Source organism: Phyllobates terribilis, unplaced genomic scaffold, assembly GCF_046119375.1.
Source record: "Phyllobates terribilis strain yellow unplaced genomic scaffold, ASM4611937v1 Scaffold_4__5_contigs__length_816908805, whole genome shotgun sequence".
Classification (NCBI taxonomy): domain Eukaryota; kingdom Metazoa; phylum Chordata; class Amphibia; order Anura; family Dendrobatidae; genus Phyllobates; species Phyllobates terribilis.
In genome coordinates this window covers 94,890,687-94,910,381 of record NW_027362764.1, presented here as the reverse complement: position 1 = coordinate 94,910,381, position 19,695 = coordinate 94,890,687, and the positions used below count along the sequence as shown (strand labels likewise).

General features: G+C 49.5%; 1 long non-coding RNA gene across 1 annotated transcript in view; it reads right to left on the bottom strand.

The window, feature by feature from the left end:
• Positions 1–18,225, bottom strand: part of LOC141264205 (uncharacterized) — a 35,274-nt gene extending 17,049 nt beyond the window's left edge. Inside the window, exons 1-2 of the long non-coding RNA XR_012319826.1 lie at positions 18,120–18,225; positions 17,947–18,041 (exon numbers count right to left, since the gene is read on the bottom strand). This is a non-coding gene — a long non-coding RNA (uncharacterized lncRNA). The remainder of the gene's footprint in view (positions 1–17,946; positions 18,042–18,119) is intronic.
• Between the last annotated feature and the right edge of the window lie 1,470 nt (positions 18,226–19,695).

Genomic DNA, 19,695 nt, shown 5'->3' with positions numbered 1-19,695 from the left:
ACCAGGCCGGGGGCTCCGCGGAGGTAGGGGGCGCTGTTGGTATTGCGGCGCCCGGGGGTACTAGGCCTTGCGACCAGGCTGGTGGTACTTCCTGCTTGGTCACGCTCGGGGTCAAGGCGTGTGACGTCACAGGGGTCGCGGCTCCCGTTTGAGGCCTAGTCTGCGGCGGTGACGTTGCGGCTACGGGCACGGCAGGGGGTACTTCGGGCTCTGCGACGGGGAGCTGGGGCAGGTACGCGGTTTCCCGGTTTGGGGTAGAGACGTCCCCTTTACCTGCCTCCTTTCGTTCGGCTCCCTTCTCGGCGCCGTCTCCGGCCTTCAGTCCTCCTGCGCCATCCTCAGAGGCGGTCTGTCTCCTCGTCTCGGGTTGCGTGCTCCGCTGACGGGTTCTTGTCTGCTGGGCCATCTCACGGCTCCACTCCGCCAACGTCTCTCGCTGCACCCGGGCCATCCTCCGTGCGAGGCCCTCCAGCGCAGTCTGCGCACACTCCCGATCTCGGGGGAGCTGTGCCAGGACCTCCACTAAGCCTAGTGGGGTCGTTGCTTCTAGCAGGCTCCTGACCAACGGGTCGGTGCTGCTCTGCTCTCCTCTCGTTGTCTCCAGCAGGCCTTCTGGAATGGCGACCGGCAACAGGCTCCTGACCGCTGGGTCGGTGCTGCCTGGAGTGGCGGCCCGCATCAGGCTCCTGACCACTGGGTCGGTGCTGCCTGGCTCTCCCTCCATCTCCGGGTAAGCTCTCTCTGGACTCTCTTCCAGACGTCTTGTCTCCGGGTGCGCTCTCTCCAGACTGCTCCAGGCGGCACCCATCTTTGCTCTCCTCTCCTCAGTCCTCCCACTTCGAGGGCGGTCCCGGGGCCACTTGGTGATTGTCAGCTCCAGGGGCAGTTCTTTCACGCTGACAGACACCTCTAGCATCACAGTCTCTGTTGGTGGGGGCGGTTTACACTTTTGGCGCCATTTTCGGTCCTGGCCCACGATGGGAGGCGGTCTCTCACCACCCTCTGGCACGCCCATAATGGCGTCCGCTCTTCCAAGGCGGGAAACCTTTGGAAATGGCGGGAATCGTCTCCCAGTGGCGGGAAACTCTGCAGATGGCGGGAAAAAGCTGTTAATGGCGGACAACCGGCGGGAATCGATCTGTGATGGAGTCCGATGGCGGGGACCCTCCGGAACCGGCAGGAGACTTCTTTTTGAGGTAAACTTGTTCTTTTCTTCAGGCATGCAGTACCCGGGTGTTGCGGGCACGAGATCCTGCCGACTACGCCAAAGTTGACGCACCCCCTGGGCCATATTCTTTAGGGGGAATACCCGGAGCCGGATCAGATGGGAGTTGTAGCCGCCGAGTGGCTGTGACCCGGTCCGTGCCCAGGGTGTCAAGCTCAGTTGTATGTGGCAGTCCTACAGATGTTATTAAGTTCTTTATTGTCGACTACGCCACCCGTTGTATTGCGGTCACTATGGCCGCCGCTGCAGCAGGGTCCGCTGAGGCTGATGGTGTTGGTGCAGCTTTTGGTAGTATAACCCCCAACGGGTGGGGTATAGCCTCAGGGGGTCAGGTGCAGAGGATGGGGGTTGTGGTGGTGCAGCGTAGATGTTAAGTGAAGACAGAGTCGGGTTGTGCAGTTTAGGGTATTTACTCACTGCTGATGTTCCGGTCACTCCAGCTTCAAGTGACCACCCGAGCCGTGCTGCGTCCACCAGGTCCTGGATTCAGCAAACCCCCAAACAAGTCCGGAGCGTGACCCTGAGCTCTCCTTCTGTCCTTTCCTCTGGCCGTCCCCACTAGTGATCCACCTAGGTCCAGCTCCCTCGGGCCTTCTGTTGGGAGACCCTTGGCCTTGGGTTCCCTGACCCTCCACGTGGTTTGCCTTCGGGGTGGATGTGGTGGGTGGCCGTGGCAGACGCTGCCCACGGCCTCCGGTCTCTGGCTAGGGTGTGCTTTTGCCCCCACCAGTTTGGGATCCGGTACCCTATTGCCGACTCTTCACCCGGGGATTGAATTTGGGTTCTCAGAGTCCTTTCTTTTTCCCCCTCTGGGTCTTTCCTTCTCTGCTCCACTCTCTCTCTGCAGGCTCATCTGGACCTCTGCTTCTTACTGACTCTGACAGACTGACCCTGATCTTAGATGGTGCCCACCTTATATACTCCCTCTATGTGTGAGCTCAGGTGACCAGCACCCAATGAGCTCCTAACTTTACCCAGGCTGCTCCCCCTATCTGCCCCTACACTACTTGTGATGTACCACCCCCCCTCCCACTCCAGCCAGGAACAGACTCGGTCGTACCTGCACATTTCTAAGTGGGAGTACCGTTGGTCTGTTCCCCGGAAATGGGATGTGTGTAGTGCATGCAGCCTACTGAGCTCAGGTCCACACTCCATCCTTACCCGGGAGTGGAATATCACACCTCTGGGTTGAGGTGCAATACCCCTGTAGCAGCCGAATCCTCAGGGTGCTACATAAGCAAGACACTAAGCACTACGTGTGTGACTAACGCTCTATACAAGCTTTTTTTTGTGCAATATTAATACTGAGCAATCATCCCCACCATGGATTGGCAGGTTGTGAGTGGTTGTCTTATCAGCATTCTGCACCTCTGTTGCCTCCATTTTTATTAACTGAGTTTGCTGCATGCCAGATGAGAAAGCTGCATCTAGACTCCCCTGGGAGCAGATTATCTCCATGCCGAGCAAAAGGATCAACAAGCTGGATCCTTCTCTCCCTGACATCATCTGTCGTGGAGAGTCAAGAGGTCACCATAAGCATTAGATGGTCGGCCAATAATGTCAAAATCATGTTTTTCAACAGAATGTTCTTTAATGTGTATGGGGGCCACAAAGTTGTAGCACTTGTTCAGTGTTGATGATAGATCCCAAGGTGACCGCTGATTGCGCAATTCACAGGATAGATGCGCTCAGCTTATTTATGAGTGGTTTACAGGCTCAATGAAAAGTCGAAAAGTCCATACTCCTCTCATGCACAAGTTGAGCATTTCTGCCCCATAGTTTGAGTGACCAGTAGTGATGGGTGCAAGTGCTCGTTACTTGAGTTTGCCAAGGGTGTTCAGGTATGCACCAAGTATCGCGGGTGCTCAAGTGACATGTTCGAATGGCCACAGCCCCATGTTTCACGGATGTTAGAAAGACACAAAACATGCTGGGATTGCTGTGTGAAGTGTTTGTCAGGCAAGACCAGCATGCTTTGTGGCTGTCTAACAGTCGCAAAACATGCGGTCGTGTGGACTCGAGCATGTCAATCGAGCACCTGCGATACTCGGTGCATACCCGAGCACCCTCGGCAAACTCGAGTAACGAGCACTTGTGCTCATCACTAGTGAAAATTGGAAATCTCAAGGCCTAGACATGCATCGATCCACATATCAAAAAGTAATTTAATGTTTAGTTATCCTTAGAAAAAAGAGGGATGTTAGATATGCAGGAGAACCAATTTTTATTATTATGCATTGATTATATAGCGCTACCATATTCTGCAGCACTTCACAGACATTATCATCACTGTTAACAAAGGAGCTCACAATTTAGGTTCCCTCTTTGTAGTGTGGGAGGAAACCAGTGAACCCGGAGGAAACCCACACAAACATGGGGAGAACATATAAACTCTTTGTAGATGGTGTCCTTGGTGGGATATGAACTCAAGACCCCAGCACTGCAAAGCAACAGTGATAACCACTGAGCCAGAGTGCTGCACAAATTTTAAATTTGTGCATAAATTCATTTATATTCTAAATTACGACATATGAATATCAATCAGTATTGACAAGCAAGAATTCATTGGGGGTTTTTTTTGTTTTTTTTCTCTCTCATTTCAATATGTCTGCCTGCATTCCTTAAACGTAAGACAATAGTAACACTTCCTTTCAGCCTGATGGGGGCTATGAACAATCCTTTGTCAGCTGATTAACTGCTCTATTGACTGACTGGACCACTAATTGCATGCTCCTTATAGTTACTCTACATTACTGTAAGAATTAATGAGACACAATTACAGTTCCCAGAGATCTCGAAGCAAGCTTTCTCCAGAGCTCTCCAGATGAATAAGAGGCCCTACAGAATAAAGACAAAAATTCAGCCTTTTGTGAAGTGGTTGCGGAATGTTGTTTTTGTAAGGTTTTTTTTTTTTCTTGGCTGTTAAAAAATAGTTTTTATTTTAATGCTTTTTTAATAATTAGGCTCTTCAGGGAACCAGCAGAAAAGAGAAGGAACTTGGGAACGAGTTGTTAGTAAGAATACTTGTTCGGTGGTAAAAGGCATTTCACTTTCACTTAAAAGACAAGTTATCCGCCTTCAGAAACATTTAGTAATGTGTTATTGATGAAAAAGTATCACACTACTATTGGAAGGAAGAAAACCAAGAAAGGTGATTTGTATGAGTTCCAAGAAGTCCTGATAAAAGTATAAAGACTTTATGCCACATGGTATGTGTGGAATTTTTTTTTATCTTTCGTAAATAACTACCAGATTAGCTAATTCACTTCATACAGGTGCTTCTCACTAAATTAGAATATCATCAAAAGTTAATTTAATTCAGTTCTTCAATACAAAAAGTGAAACTCAAACTCGTATATTATATAGAGTCATTGCAAACAGAGTGATCTATTTCAAGTGTTTATTTCTGTTAATGTTGATGATTATGGCTTACAGCCAATGAAAACATAAAAGTCATTATCTCAGTAAATTAGAATAATTAACGAAAAACAACTGCAAAGGCTTCTTAAGTGTTTAAAAGGGTCTCTTAGTCTGTTTCAGCAGGCTCCACAATCATGGGGAGCACTGTTGACTTGACAGATGTCCAAAAGGCAGTCATTGACACACTCCACAAGGAGGGTAAGCTACAAAAGGTAAAGAAGCTGGCTGTTCACAGAGTGCTGTATCCAAGCATATTAATGGAAAGTTGAGCGGAAGGAAAAGTGTGGTAGAAAAAGTTGCACAAGCAACCGGGATAATCGCAGCCTTGAAAGGAATGTTAAAAAAGGCCATTCAAAAATTTGGGGGAGATTCACAAGGAGTGGACTGCTCCTGGAGTCATTGCTTCAAGAGCCATCACACACAGACGTATCCAGGACATGGGCTACAAGTGTCGCATTCCTTTTGTCAAGCCACTCATGACCAATAGACAATGCCAGAAGCGTCTTACCTGGGCCAAGGAGACAAAGACCTGGACTGTTGCTCAGTGGTCCAAGGTGTTGTTTTCAGATGAAAGTAAATTTTGCATTTCATTTGGAAATCAAGGTCCCAGAGTCTGGAGGAAGAGTGGAGAGGCCACAATCCAAGCTGCTTGAGGTCTAGTGTGAAGTTTCCACAATCAGTGATGGTTTGGGGAGCCATGTCATCTGCTGGTGTAGGTCCACTGTGTTTTATCAAGACCAAAGTCAGCGCAGCCGTCTAACAGGAAATTTTCGAGCACTTCATGCTTCCCTCTGCCGACAAGCTTTTTGGAGATGGAAATGTCATTCTCCAGCAGGACTTGGCACCTGTCCACACTGCCAAAAGTACCAATACCTGGTTTATAAACAACAGTATCGCTGTGCTTGATTGGCCAGAAAACTCGCCTGACCTTAACCCCATAGAGAATCTATGGGGTATTGTGAAGAGGAAGATGAGAGACACCAGACCCAACAATGCAGACGAGCTGAAGGCTGCTATCAAAGCAACCTGGGCTTCCATATCACCTCAGCAGTGCCACAGGCTGATTGCCTCCATGCCACACCGCATTGATGCAGTAATTGATGCAAAAGGAGCCCCGACCAAGTATTGAGTGCTTTTACTGAATGTACATTTCAGTAGGCCAACATTTCAGATTTTAAAAACATTTTTCAAGCTGTTGTTATAAAGTATTCTAATTTACTGAGATAATGACTTTTGTGTTTTCATTGGCTGTAAGCCATAACCATCAACATTAACAGAAATAAACACTTGATATAGATCACTCTATAATGACTCTATATAATATATGAGTTTCACTTTTTGTATTGAAGAACTGAATTAAATTAACTTTTTGATGGTAATCTAATTTAGTGAGAAGCACTTGTATATAAATATGTTAAAATAATTTCAATTTTAAATCTATGGGACCTAGTAAGAGACGGATTACTTTATAGTGTAGACTATCAAAATTACAAAATAGAAATAGAAAAATCTAAAAAAAAAAGTCAGCTGGTCGCATATTTACTAGTCCTTTAGTGATAATCTCCTACTGATCAAATAGTTATTTTATCAAAGCTACAGCAAGCAGCCCAGTAAGTGACACATCACTGGAATAAGGGTCTTTGTGTCTACAGTATCTGCTTTCAGATTAGGTAGCAAAAACCTGGAGACAGATTCTCTTTAAGTATAAAGAAGCTTGAGAAACCAAGCTTAGGCTGTGTGCCCACGATGCGCTTTTTTTAAGCGCTTCCGCAGCGGCAAAAACGCTGAAGAAATGCTTAAAAAACGCATGGTAGAAGGCCTGCCATGTGCACATGCTGCGGAAATTTCCGCTGCGGATTATCATTGCGGAATAAAACGCAGCACTACCAATTATTTTGCGGAAGTGCTGCGTTTTCGCCACCATTGACTTGCATTGGATCGCATGGATTCCGCATCACTGTATATGTAGATGCGCAATCCAAGCGTTTCAATGTGCGGATGGTACCCGGGTGTGGAGGAGAGGAGACTCTCCTCCGGACCCGGGTACCATAGAAACTGTGAAAAAAAGAATAAAATAAAAAATAAATATTATACTTACCTTCTGATGGCCCCCGGTGTGCTTGTCTTCGCTTGCCGGCAGCTCGCGATGGACTGGAGGACCTGCGCTGACATCATAGTCATGTGACGGGTCACGCGATGCTGACGTCGACAGGTCCTTCAGTGTACCGCGATCTGCCGACAAGGGAGAACGGAGGGATGCAAGACACGGGGGGCCATCGGAAGGTAAGTATAGATTTATTTTTTTATTTTTAAACATTCTTTACGGTCACACTATATAAATCCATGCCAGGGGAGATGCAGAAACGCTCAGGAAAAATCCGGAGCATTTCTGCATCGTGGGCACATAGCCTTAAAGAGGTCGTCTGGCCTTTGGGTACAAGTTTTCAGTAACTCTATGTGACTGCAGACTTGTGAATCCTCATAGCATGCGCACTGCACGCTGTGAGGATTTTCTGGTGCCGGCTCCGGGAGTGTTGGCTGTGATTTTCATACATGGGGTCACATGCCGACTAGATATGTGCAGCCTCGCTCAATGCAAGTGAATTGAGAGAGGCCAAACACGTCTAGTTGGAATGTGGCTGGAAATATGCAAATCACATAATTGCAATCACATGACCACCTGTCCACCTGTTCCCAGTGCCAGCACCAGAGAATCCTCATAGCATATAGAATGACTGCAGACTTGCACCCTGAGGCCAGACAATGCCCCGTCTCATGCTGCACATAACACATCTGCATCTCTGGCTGCTATGGGCATAAAAGGGGACAAACTTATGGTGTGGCACCCATGCTCCCCTGACCTTAACCCCATTGAGAACCTCTGGAGCATCATCAAAAGGAGTGTCTATGATGGCGGGAGGCAGTTCACATCTAAGCAACAGCTCTGGGAGGGTATTCTGTCCTCATGCAAAACAATTGAAGCAGAAACCATCCAAAACCTGACAAATTCAATGGACGAGAGAGTTCAGAAGCTCCTTTCGAACAAGCGGTCCTATGTGCAAATGTAACATCACCTAGAAGAAAGTTTTGAGTTGAAAACTGTTTGATTTCAGTTTGTAATAACCTGATAATGCTTATAATTTCAAAAATGACCATTTTTTTGTTCTTTATTAAAGTGTAAAGGTTGAAAACTCTGCTGTGCATAATAATTTGGAACATGCATTTTGAGTGCAGTTTGAGTTTTTTATTTTTTTAAAAATATACTGTTATCATAGGCAGTTTGTACAAAAACCTTTCAATTGTACTCTAATAGTTATTTGACTGGAAAATTACAATGACTGCAATTCATATAGGTAATTTTGGAAAATCTGAGAAAATATTATTTGCATAATAATTTGGAACACAGTGTAATAGGAAGTGCCACAAACTCAGATCCTCAGCGCATCTGTTAAATTAAAGATAATGTGTCCATCCCCGTTAACTCATTCTGCAGCTGGCAATACACAGTGTAATACAGGGGCTATAGGAGGCAAACGGTGCAACAGTTTTAATGTAACCCTATTGCAAACATGATTTTTAGCTCCAAATGCATGCATTTCAGTAAGAAAAAAATTGGCCACAAAGGTGGACAAGCCCTTTAACCTAAGTAAAGTAAAAAATAAAAAAAAAAACATTTTGAAAATGTCAAAAAAGCAATAAATAAAATAGTGAAAGAATAGAAAAAGCCTAGAAATGGAATATAAAATGCCACTCACTCCGCATGGATCTGAGGGCATTCTGCGGTAATTTCAATTTTCAACATACCAGACTAGTTTCAGATTTCTTTTGGCATTTCAGGAGATGTCCACATGTAATATACAAATTTATGCTAGGGTGAAAATTAAATATGGCTGGCTACTTCTATTCCACTTTGGATGATTTCATTTTGTTAGATGGATCCCTTAGGCTGCGTGCCCACTATGCGTTTTTCAAGCGTTTTTGCTGCGGAATTTCCGCAACGAAAAAGCTTAAACAACGCTTGGTAATACGTGCCCCATGGTCCCCAATGATAATCCTCATGTGCTGTGCTCATGCTGCGGAAATTTCCGCTATGGATTATCATTAATGAATATAACCCCAGATCTGGAAAATTATATATAATAGGGAAACCAAGAGGCAAAGTTACCCCTAGCGAACCCATAGTCAAACTCCATATGCAATCATAGTAACTCAAGACAAAACAAGGAGTATTACAGACTCAAAAAATAAAAGCTAAATTTTATTGAGGTAGAATTAAAAGCTATGTTCTACAAAAAAAAATACACAAAATACAAAAAGACAGGAGACAAATAAAGTGACATAGTGCATGGCCTCAAAATATCCATACTTTTAGTATAATATGAGACTGTCAGACATGTACGTTGCCATCAGTCTGAATGTAGGTTACAGAAAAAAGGGGGGGAAGCATGGATACTATATCCAAATGGACGCCTGGGGAAAAATTACAATGTATACAGATCCCCTCAAAATTGTATATCACATAGGTACCCAGATGTCCTAACTAGTACACGGCAGGCACCCTGCTCCCTCAGATATTAGGCAAATAGCCATATCAAAAAGAAAATAAACAGACCTCAAAAAGGAAAAGGTGGCCAGCAACAGAAGAGGAATCCCCCTCAAGGACCCCTACGCGTGTTTCGCTGTGTTGTGTTCACCGCTTCATCATGGGGGATATGTGTAACACAGCTGGCAGGACCCTTAAATCTGCGTGACAACATATCACATGATGAATACTGGCCAATAGTACTGAGCAGACCGGCGCACGTGCGCCCAATTGTGAGTCATACCAGAGGCCAGGACCTGGAACTTGTAAGTCATGTGCTCACATGGGAGCCACCCCCTTCCAAGTGGTGCATAGCGGCGCAAGTGACGTGCCCCCTGGGCCGTGGGGTACTCGGTGCCGGGCCGGTCGTTGCTAGGGGAGATGTCACAGTGGCGGTGACCCGGTCCGTGACCCAGAGCGGTCATTCAAAAGGGGTTTATTTACAGGGGAATTTAATAAAGTTTTTATGTATAGTTCGTGACACCACCTGTGGTATGCGGCTAAAGGGAGCCGCCGCTGCGGAGCAGGTCCTCTGGAGCTGATGTTAATGCAGCAAAGCTGGTGTGGCTCTCCACAGGTAGAGCTTAGCTCCAGTGCAGTGTAGATGTAGCAGGTGATGCTGGGCGTTGTAGTGCAGGGGTGATGGCGCAGTTAATAATCACAGAGACAGTGGAGTGCAGTCCTCAGGGTCTTTACTCACGGTTGTTGCAATCCAAGTTACAGGTACCGGTGTAACTTCCCTCGTCGTGCTGCGCTTACTCAGGGAGGGGTTCAGTCCACCCTCAGATATCTCCGGAGTACTTAGCGGGACCCCCTTCTGTGTGTTCTCTCTCTGGCCGTTTCCCTGCACCTCATACCAAGTGTCCCAATCTGGTACCTGCGAGCCTTGTCGGGTGACGTCTGTTCCGTCCCCTGGGTCCTCTATAGTTACCTTCTTGGTGAGACTGATATGGACTGTTGATTACAGGACTTGAAATACTGCAGCCTCCGGTTTCTAGTTGAGACATAAAGTGCTCCGCTAGTTGAGGGACCCGTCCCCTTTGTGTGGCCTGACCCCTCCACCTCCTGGTTGATTCGGGCGGGTCTTCAGTCTCGCGCTGCAGGGGCATGTCTCTCCTTTTCGCCACTCGATATACCTGGAGGGCATACCAGCCGCGCTCGCCCTTGTGACGGGTAAATGTGATGTAGTCACAGGGGTAAAGGTCTTGGCCGGGATGCCCCTGTTGGAGGTGGGGTTCTACATCCTGCCGGTTGACAAATACGTCTCAATCGGTGAGCGGTTCCCTCACAAAGCCCCACCCGCATCCAGATTGAACTTGACTACGATCCCCTCTAGACAGGGACTAGGGGTGGCAGCTCTTGCTTGGCAGGCCCGGGTTTTGGCCGCCATGTTACCGGCCTCCATCCGTTCCCACCGCACCTGCCGGTCGTGATGCTCCTGCTCCAACTGCAGGAGCTCCCTCCTGCAGTGCTCTTCCCTTAGGATGGCCTGGGCCTGCGTCTCCCTTGGAAACCCCATGAGGTCTTCTTCCTGGTTGTCCCACCGGAACTCCTCTCCTCCAGGGCAGGTAACCGGGGATTCAGGTGCAGGTGCTAGAGGGGGTCCTTGCTGGTCCTCATATCTGGTGGACCAGTCGTAGGTGGTGTTTCCGTAGACCCACTCGGGCGCAGGGGCAGATGGCTCCGGTAGGGGGCCTAGGAGCATGTCGGCAGAGCAAGCGCCCGGGATCGGGTTTTCCACCAGGGGGTCTGGGAGCCAGTCAGTAAAGTAGGAGCCCGGGATGGGAGATTCCGCCTGGAGACCGGGAAGCAGATCGGCAGAGAAGGCGCCCGGGGTTGGAGGTTCCGCCAGGGGGCCCGGGAGTAGGATGGTGGAGTAGGCGCCCGGGATCGGAGGTTCTTCCAAGGAGCCCAGGAGTAGGTCGATGGAGCAGGCACCCGGGATTGGAGGTTGCGCCAGGGAGCCCAGGAGCAGGCTAGCACTCTCAGCGCCCAGGACAGGGAGTCTCTCCATACCTGCTCCCGCGGCCGCGCTTGTGCCGTCCTCTGCCTCCTGGCTCCGTTCAGGTTCCTCCGGGGCTGGGCCGCTGCTGGTGGAGTGCAGCGCTGGCTGCTGCCGGATCATCAGCTTCTCCAGCAGCTCCTTTTTCCAGCCGGCAAAGGCGTCCTGCTGGGCTCTCTCCATTCTCCGGCCCAGCTCCTGGATTTCTGCCTGGAGGAATTCAGTATCCTCCAGGGATAGCTCTGCCATGGCCTCCTCCAATGTGAGAGGCCTTGCCGCTTGTTGCAGACCACGGATGGAAGCTGGCTCCTGACTCTCCATCTTGCCCTCCGGGTGCGGTCTGTCTGGACTCCTGGAGACTCCGCCCCGTCTCCCAGGTTTCTTCTCTCCTCCCCCCTTTCGGGGGCGGTTCCATGGCAACTTGCTGTCGGACACACCTTGGGGCGGCCCCCCCAGCTTGATGGACACATCCACATACATAGTCACTGTTGCTCGGGGCGGGCCTCACTTTTGGCGCCATTCTGGAACCCGGCCCACGACGGTAGGCGATTTCTTGTTGTCTTCTGGCTCGCACATAATGGCGCCCGTTCTTCTGGGGCGGGCGCCACATTCAGTATAAAACACAGTCTCTAGGTGCACAATACACGGTGATAACGGGTGGGTTCATATCCTGATCGTGATGCCAAAGATGACGCGCCCCCTGGGCCGTGGGGTACTCGGTGCCGAGCCGGTCGTTGCTAGGGGAGATCTCACAGTGACGGTGACCCGGTCCGTGACCCAGGGCGGTCATTCAAAAGGGGTTTATTTACAGGGGAATTTAATAAAGTTTTTATGTATAGTTCATGACACCACCTGTGGTATGTGGCTAAAGGGAGCCGCCGCTGCGGAGCAGGTCCTATGGAGCTGATGTTAGTGCAGCAAAGCTGGTGTGGCTCTCCACAGGTAGAGCTTAGCTCCAGGGCAGTGTAGATGTAGTAGGTGATGCTGGGCGTTGTAGTGCAGGGGTGATGGCGCAGTTAATAATCACAGAGACAGTGGGGTGCAGTCCTCAGGGTCTTTACTCACGGTTGTTGCAATCCAAGTTACAGATACCAGTGTAACTTCCCTCGTCGTGCTGCGCTTACTCAGGGAGGGGTTCAGTCCACCCTCAGATATCTCTGAAGTACTTAGCGGGACCCCCTTCTGTGTGTTCTCTCTCTGGCCATTTCCCTGCACCTCATACCAAGTGTCCAGTACCAATCCGGTACCTGCGGGCCTTGTCGGGCGACGTCTGTTCCATCCCCTGGGTCCTCTATAGTTACCTTCTTGGTGAGACTGATATGGACTGTTGACTACAGGACTTGAAATACTGCAGCCTCCGGTTTCTAGTTGAGAAATAAAGTGCTCTGCTAGTTGAGGGACCGGTCCCCTTTGTGTGGCTTGACCCCTCCACCTCCTGGTAGATTCGGGTGTACGGGTGGCCTCCAGCACTGCCTGTACCCCTGGGGTCCCTTCCTCGTTTCTGGAGCCCTTCCTGCTCCCTCTCCTCTTCCATCAGTCCTGGGCCTCTCCTCAGGCCCGCTCTGGAGCGGAGCTCTTGCAGAGTCCCTGCTCCTCCACTTCTCCTTCTCTGACTGAACTCTCTGATTGTCTCCTCTGACTGTCCTGACTAAACAAGATGGCTTCTCTATATATACCTTCCTCTCATGTGCTCCCCTAAGCTACTTCCTCCACCCACACCCACTACATAGCACCTCCCCTCAGCTAGGGACTCGGGACTGTGCTCTCCCTTAGGAGCAATCTCGCCCTACCCCCACTGCGGGTATGTGTTGGATGCAGGTGTTAGGGTCCCGAGCTGTACTCCTTCCTTACATAGTTACATAGTTACGTAGTTTATAAGGCCGAAAAAAGACAAGCGTCCATCCAGTTCAGCCTATTTCTTGTGCACTGCAGCTATTCCGCAGCGTTGATCCAGGGGAAGGCAAAAAAAAACCATGCGGTATAGGCCAATTTACATCATTGAGGAATAATTCACTTCCCGACACCAATCTGGCAGTCAGATTAAATCCCTGGATTAATTAACTAAGCATAAGATGTAATTTTATTGTTCTCAAGAAAGGCGTTCAGGCCTCTCTTGAACTCATTAAGTGAGTTCCCAGAGAGTTCCAGAGTCTCACGGCTCTGACCGTAAAGAATCCCCTTCTATGCTGGTGCAGGAACCTCCTTTCCTCCAGACGCATAGTGTGCCCCCTCGTCTTTGTCACCTGAGAGTGAGATACCACACCTCTGGATGAGATGCAGTACCTCTGTGGCGACCGAACCCTCAGGGGCGCCACACAAGCGCGCCCTGGCCCGAGCGCCCCAGCAACTCACCGGAGGCGTCACTGCCTCTGCGCATGCGCGGGAGCCAAGATGCGTCACCATGGCACCCGCGTGACAGACACAGATGCCCCGGAGAGTACGAAGCACAAGGACAAGGAAGCGCACGTGCACTGCACAACTGATGACCTAATAAGAGTCAAGGTGAGGAGACCACAACCGTGCTTATCTATACATATTACAATACAAGAATAACAAATTGAAAACAGATCCACATTATAACAGGATATCTGGATACGTTTACAATAGTAAATAGATGCACAGATGTCGAAGTCCCCACAGCAGAAGATTTCTTAAGTATATGATGACTCCATTTTGAAAGGACTGACGCGCCCCCAGGGCAGTGGGCTACTCGGTGTCTGGGCCTATGGATGCTGGGGGGGGGATATGTCACAGTGGCTGGCCCGATCCGTGGCCCAGGGTGGTCAACAAAAAGGGGATAGTTTATATGGGATTTGTAGTTTGATCATGACGCCACCTGTGGTTTCTGGTAATTCGTACCAGCGCTGCTGCAGACCTCTGAGGCAGTTGGTAGGGCAGCTAGGATGGAACAGCTCCCCACAGGTGGAGTGGGCCTCAGGGCAGTGTAGAGTTTGATGGTGGGTGGTGATGCTGGGGCTTGTAGTGCAGTTGGGATGGCGCAGCTGAAATAACTGACGGAGGCAGTGGAGTGCAGTCATCCGAGTTTTACTCACAGTTCTCGTTCAAGGTTCTCAGGTACATACTGCGTCTACCAGACCAGGGGTTCAGCATTTTCTCAGATATATCAGGAGTGCTTGACGGAACCCCGCGTTCTTTATGCTCCTTACTAGAACGACTTCTCATGCTGGGTCTTCTCCCTCCTGCCCTGTGCTTCCCCACACTCAGTCCCGATCGGGTGCTCTGAAGTCCCTCTGGGCAACCTGGAGTTCCCGGACCTACTTGATGCCCTTCACGGTGACTAGGGTGAGACTGTGGCAACAGCACCATGGAAGTGCAGAAGCCTCCGGTTTTTCCAGCCAAGACCTGGAGTAACACGGCTGGTCCAGGGGCCAGTCCCCTTCTTGCGGCCTGATCCCTCTGACACCTGGCAGATTCGGGGCGTACAGGTGCCGTCCCGCACTCACCGTACCCCCTGGGATCCCTTCTATAAAACGGAGCCTTTCTCCTCTGCTCCCCTCCTGGGCCCCTAATACTAGGCCCCACTTATGGAGCAGAGCTCCTGAAAAGACTCTGCTCCCCTCCTCTCCTTACTACTCACTGACCTCCTATTATGGTGCTCCCCTACTCTACATCCTCCACCCACACCCACTACTGGTTCCCCCTCTCTTTGGTTCCCCCCACTCCAGCCAGGGAGAGGGCTCAGCAGTAGACACAGTGGATCTAGCCCTTCCAGCCAGCCTGGAGTAGTGTAGTGTTGAATGTGGGTGTTGGGGTTCTGGGCAGCACTCCCTCCTTACCTGAGAGAAGGAGAAACTACACCTCTGGGTGAGGTGCAGTACCTCTGTGGCGACTGAACCCTCAGGGGCACCACAGGACATCAAAGTAATTTAAGGATCACTGTCAGATAGGAAATATGATAATAATATAATGAATAAGTATATCATCAGTATAAAATAAAAAACATAATAAACATAAAGGAAAAACAAAAAAGGGAATCTACATAAAAATAACTTAGAGCAGCAATGCATGTCTACAGGAATGACGGGAAACTAACATTCTCATTAAGACCATGTGGTACAATAGACCCTATTGTTCTAATCCATCACGTCTCTTTTTGGGCCCTTCTGATGGCCCCCGGTCTCCTGTACGGTGCGTCCTGGCTCCCAGGCGGCTCGCGATGGTGTAAAAGGACCTTCCATGATGTCATTTAGTCATGTGACAGGTCACGCGACCGCTGACATCGGTGGTCGCGTGACCTGTCACATGACTAAATGACGTCATGGAAGGTTCTTTTACACCACCGCGAGCCGCCCAAGACACCGGACGCACCAGAGAGAAGACTGGGGGCCATCAGAAGGTGAGTATAATGTTTTTTTTTTAATTTGTTACCATTTTTATTCTTTTTTTAACTATTAACTTGGTCACACTATATAAATTCATGCCGGTTGCATGGATTTATATAGTGTGACCAAGTTGTCAAGCACTTTTCCAAGTGATGCTAAAATCGCTTGGAAAAGCGCTTGATAACCCGCATGCGAAAATGCATGCAAAAACGCTTGACAAACGCTTCTACCTGGCAGGAAAAATGCATGTAAGGCTATGTGCCCACGATGCAGAAATGCTCCGGATTTTTTCCTGAGCGTTTCTGCATCTTCCTGGCAGAAAAAACGCATGCGGATTGTACATGCGGATTGTACATGCGTTTTTCCTGCCAGGGACAAGCGGATGTGAAGCATTCTTCACATGCATTTCCGCATGCGGGTTGTCAAGCACTTTCCAAGCGATTTTAGCATCACTTGGAAAGTGCTTGTCAACTTGGTCACACTATATAAATCCATGCAGCCAGCATGGATTTATATAGCGTCACCGTAAAAGAATGGTAAAAAATAATAATCTTTATATAGCGCTAACATATTCTGCAGTGCTTTACATACATTATTGTCGCTGTCCCTATCAGGGGTCACAATCTAGATTCCCTATCAGTATGTCTTTGGAGTGTGGAAGGAAAGCGATACAAACATGGGGAAAACATACAAACTCCTTGCAGATGTTGTCCTTGGTGGGATTTGAACCCAGGACCCCAGTGCTGCAAGGCTGCAGTGCTAACCACTGCACCACCGTGCCGCAGTTTATTTAAAAATAAAAAAATAAATCTATACTTACCTTCCGATGGTCCCCGGTGTCTTGATTCGATGCGTCTCGGCTTGCCGGCAGCTCGCGGTACACTGAAGGACCTGCCGTCACATGACTAAATGACGTCAGCACAGGTCCTTCAGTCCCCCGCGATCTGCCGGCAAGCGAAGACAAGCGCACCGCGGGCCATCAGAAGGTAAATATAATATTTATTTTTTATTTTATTCTTTTTTTTACAGGTTCTATGGTACCCGGGTCCGGAGGAGAGTCTCCTCTTCTGCAAACCCAGGTGCCATCCGCACATTGAAAAGCTTGGATTCCGCATCTACAGATGCAGTGATGCGGATTCCATGCGTTCCAATGTAAGTCAATGGCGGCGAAAACGCAGCGCTTCTGCAAAATAATTGGTTGTGCTGCGTTTTTTTCCGCAATGATGATCCGCAGCGGAAATTTCCGCAGGATGTGCACAGCACATGCGGATTATCATTGGGGAACATGGCAGACCTTCTACCAAGCGTTTTTTAAGCATGTCTGCAGTGGAATTGCCGCTGCGTAAACGCTTAAAAAATGCATAGTGGGCACACAGCCTAAAATCGGCATGCGTTTTTTCCTGCCAGGGAGATGCAGAAAAAATCCGGAGCATTTCTGCTTCGTGGGCACTAGGCCTTAACAATAACCTGGTCTACTGATGGGTGCACTACCAGCAATCAGCTGCAATTTCTATGGGAAATAAAAACTGAACTTCCCTGCAGCGCCCCCACAGAGAAAATGAGGGTTCCTCCAGTATGAGAATCATTTATGGTCACAGATTTACACTCTGGCTAATAGATTAAGGTCTTTAATGAGGTATCTTCCTTGATAAATCCATAATTCCCTTACAAAGCATTTAAACATGGGTTTTTAGACTTTCACTTCAAAGGGGTTGCCAACTACCTAATGGCACAATATAGATGTAACAATGGCCAGAATACTGAGCTGTGTATAACCCCGCCCCCATCACTGATTGGCTGCTTTCAGGGGGTGTGCGCAATCAGTGGTGGGGGCGAGGCTACATAGATTAGCTGGACTGGCAGGAACATGACACCTAGTCCAGCAGTAATAATCTCCTGCTGATAAAACATTGATTGTTTTGAAACTACAGCATGCTGCTGAGCAAGTGACACATCCCTGCAACCAGACTTTTTGCCCCTATATTATTCTTCTCACAGATTACAAAGAAAAAATCACAGATTTTCGTTAATAGGCATATGGTGGTGCGAAAATAAAAAATAAATTAATACTCATCTACCGTATCAGAACCCCTTTTCCATGCTCTGCACATTATTTTCCTTTACGGTTGTTTGGCTTCCTTTTCTAGTAGGAAGTGGGTGACTGCTGCAGCCAATCAATGCCAGAAGCCAATCTGGTAAGCAATTGTCAATTTTTTTTTATTTTTTTTTTACTACATATTTACTACTATCCTTTAAGTATAACAATAAAGATGTTTTTGCAAATGATATCCTTTACCGCTCTAACAATCAGCAAGCAGACTAATATGCCCATATATTATTCAATGCAATCTTCCCCGCTGTCACCCGTATTTACCTTGCTACGACAGCAGCTAATTTTCATAGATTGTTTTCGCAGCACTCCCTCTGGTTATCTCCCTTAGCTCTGGCTGTTATGACCCCAGATTTCAGCTGTAAATTATTAATCATGGTGTTACAGCAATCTTATCAGCATCTTGATAAGTAGTAAGCTGCATGTGGATATCACACCTGGGAAATGAACACTTCATGTGTTTCATTACATTACAACTTGAGAGTGTCCGCAGGTGGTGGTGTGGCACCCCAGGGGTCTGGTTTTCCACAGTAATGTAATGTTATGTCTGAGAGCAGGTGGGAGGTCCTTTGGTCAGGGATCCTGTGCATGCCACACCTCCTGCCCAGTCTTGGGAGGGGAAGAACTTCCCCTGTATAAACCCGGGGCTGAGGCAGGGTGAGTCAGACAAGGAGAGTAGAGACAAGAAACAGTCATAGGAAGAAACAGCAGGAGCTCAGTGGGAGCAATACTACTACGAGTCAGGGGCTGGCAGCTGCAGAGCTCGCCCTGACTGAGAAGCTTTCTTACCGGACCCGGCGTCCGAGGCTGTGGGGACTAACTCTTACCCAGCAGCAGAAGCCGACCGGCAGGGGATTTCAGGTCCTCAGGCCCAGAAACCCGAAGGCACGGTCACACGTGTGGGACCAGCACCGCCATCGTGGAGCGGAAGCCAATAGAAGGCCCCGAGTCACCGGCCATACGGGTGAGCACCACACGGTACACTCAGGGACGTGGGCTACTTATATCCGCTTCTAGCACGGTAGCCAGAAGAGTACAGTCAGTTTGGGAGGCCTACAACTCCGCCTGGCCAGGGGAGATCCCATCTGCTCAAGGACTGACCAGGCCCCGTTCGCTAGCAAGTACTCCGGGAGGGTCTATCGTTGTTACCAGTAAAGACCCTGAATTACACCGCACCGTCTCTGAGTGGTTCCTGCTACCCCCATCTTCCACGTCGGCTGCCCTGAGGCCATACCCCTCCCGTTGGGGGTTATACTATCACGCTGCACAATTCTACACCGGCCTCAGCGGTCTGCCCTGCAGCGGCAGCTCCATAGCTGCAAATCAACGGGTGGCGTAGTCAACACTCAAATAACATCTATCAAGACTGCCACACACTGAGTCTGACCCCCTGGGCACGGACCGGGTCCCCGCCACTCGGAGACTACAACCCTCATCTGATCCGGTTCCGGGTAAGCCCCCGTGCGCGAGACGCTGCGCGACACAGCAGGCCCAGGGGCGCGTCAACTTTGGCGTAGTCGGCAGGATCTCGTGCCCGCAACCACCGGGTACTGCGTGCCTGAAAAGCAAAGACTGTTCAAACTTACCAGTGGTGAGGTTTCCCGCCATCCGGCGCCATCTTCTGCCTTCTTCCCGCCATCCGCGAAGTTTTCCCGCCATCCGGCGCCATCTTCGGCCTTCTTCCCGCCATCCGTGGAGTTTTCCCGCCATTGGACGCCATCTTGAGGACGCCGCGCGGGAAGAAGAGGGGCGTGGACTTCGAAAGCGCGCGAGAACTGAAGCCCCGCCTCACGTCCGGACGTTGCGTAAGGTCCTGGAAGGAGCCCAGCAGACGCCGACGTCACCGGAGCGCGACGGAAGGTCCTCAACCCTGACGATCTACTGCGGAGCCGCGGCCTAAGGAACAGGATCATCGCAAGGTAGGCCACGGTCCACTAGGGGGGAGGAAGATGTCGGATACGGAGGAGAGCTTCACTGCCTCAACCCCCGCCAGCGCCACCGCTGCTGCAGTTA